Genomic DNA, 2,076 nt, shown 5'->3' with positions numbered 1-2,076 from the left:
GACAAATGCCATATGATATCACTTATATGTGGAATCTAAAATATGGCACAAATGAACCTATCTACAAAACAGAAACAGACTCACAGCCATAGAGTTCAGACTTGTGGTGGCCAAGGGGGAGGGGTGGAGGGAGAGGGATGGACTGGGAGTTTGGGGGTGGTAGATGCAAACTATTACATTTAGAATGCATAAAAAACAAGGTCCTACTGTATAGCACAGGGAAGTATATCCAATCTCCTGGGATAAACCACAATAGAAAATACTATTTTAAAAAGAATATACTTCCCATTTATTTGCTGCTATAGGCTTTCAATGATATAAGCAGTTATATGCATGGGATAAAATAGTGTTGGGCCATTGTAAATTGAGGTGAAGTAACCAGATCATCTCTTCTCCATGGTCTAGACACTGCTTCCATGTCTAAATGTCCTATGTAAGTAGGCTTTAATAAGGTACTTAGAGTGAATTTCTACATGGGCTTATTAACGCATCGATCTAAGAATTTCACTGTTTTTTAAATAGCACTAAGTCTCATAACTCTGCATCAATCATCTTATGTATGTATCTATGTGTAAAACTGAGTCACTTTGCTGTACAGCAGAGATTTGCACACCATTGTAAATCAACTATACTTCAATAAAGAAAAAGAAATGGGTGTAACTTATTAGCAAAAATAATATAGTAATACCTGGAAAATTAGAAGTAAGTAGATTGGTTCAACTTTTTCCTGTAGTCAGTTTCACTGGGAAATTTTTTTAAATGTTTTTGTTTGCTGAATAAAGGCTTTTAAAACAACAACAAAAAACACAATTTTATGTGGTTGTTTGGATATTAAACCAGACAACGTAGGTGGAGAGTTTAGCATCCTATAATTGACCTTGTCTTTATTTAATATTTTGATACTTTTTCAAAATGGGATTTTTCTATTAATTTTGATTTTTAAAATACTGCTTTAAAATATTATCTATCTTGGTGGCTGAGTTTTTTGGTATCTCCTTAAATTTCACTTCTGAAGTGAGTTACACACTTGCCTCACCCTAGTCTCAGTCCTGCCTTACCTGACATATTTAGGACACTAAATAAATATTATGCGTTATATTTTTTTGGCTGTGGTTACATTATATTACTAGGTTCCCTCTCTCTATTTCTCTATGTTTTGATCCATCTCTCTCTGTTTCTCTTTCCCCTCCTTCATATACACACATGCATACACATACACCCAAAAAGCTACTACTATAGTTGCACAGTTGTTTCTTGAAATAGAGCTTAGTTTCTGGAAAAAAAAGAACATTCATCATACATAGCCTTTTCATTTTTAATTACTCCCTATCACAACATACAGCACATGTTGGCGTATAAAGGATCCAATGCTGGAATTGCTGTGTAACGAGGCTTTACCTGTCACTAACGTGCTGTTGTTATAAGCAACATTTCCATCTAATCTGGTCAGCTATTTCAACAATACTAGGATCGGGCCTCAGGAAACAGGGACAGATTTAGAGCTCTGCATTATCCCCTATAATGCCCAGCATGAGAAAGTAGCCAAGGAAAGCTTTCTCCATCTCTGTTGGCACTCTTGAAGGACACTGACAAGATTACGGGGGATATGCTTTAGGAAAGGAGCCATAAACAACATCCCTCTGCATCGAACAAATGTACTGACAGTTAAGCGAATGGCTGTCTACTTATTATCATGGATTTTTACTAATTTTTCCTACACGTTTTAAAAAAATCTTAATAATTAATAGCAATACATTATTTCAGCAGCTATGAGGTTTAACCTTCATTCTCCATGACAATTGCATGCTAATGTCTTCGACATGTGCCATACCTAACTCTTGCCAAGTACAGTCATTACAAAGAAGACGGAGAGGTTGGGAAATGGGAGGAGAAAGCAAGAGGAGAGGGACGGGGAGGAAAAAGAGAGGCATGTGGAGGCAGAAGTAGGTGCTTATAAATAACAGAGCATGTGAAAATCAATTTTGGTCTTACAGAGAACAAATCTAAAATAAATCTGAAAGTATTATAGTCAAGATTGTAACAAAAATTAGATGTGAAAGCCACACCAATTCAGGT

The 2,076-nt window shown here is 36.0% G+C and overlaps 1 non-coding gene across 1 annotated transcript; it reads left to right on the top strand.

The window, feature by feature from the left end:
- Window positions 1-281: 281 nt before the first annotated feature.
- LOC136136724 (small nucleolar RNA SNORA20) lies at window positions 282-411 on the top strand. Its single transcript, XR_010656665.1, has one exon. It is a non-coding gene; the product is annotated as a small nucleolar RNA SNORA20 (small nucleolar RNA).
- Window positions 412-2,076: the final 1,665 nt, after the last annotated feature.

The sequence above is a fragment of the Phocoena phocoena genome, chromosome 16 (genome assembly GCF_963924675.1).
Source record: "Phocoena phocoena chromosome 16, mPhoPho1.1, whole genome shotgun sequence".
Classification (NCBI taxonomy): Eukaryota; Metazoa; Chordata; class Mammalia; order Artiodactyla; family Phocoenidae; genus Phocoena; species Phocoena phocoena.
Note: the sequence above shows the minus strand (reverse complement) of the source record. Positions and strands in the feature narration are given on the sequence as shown.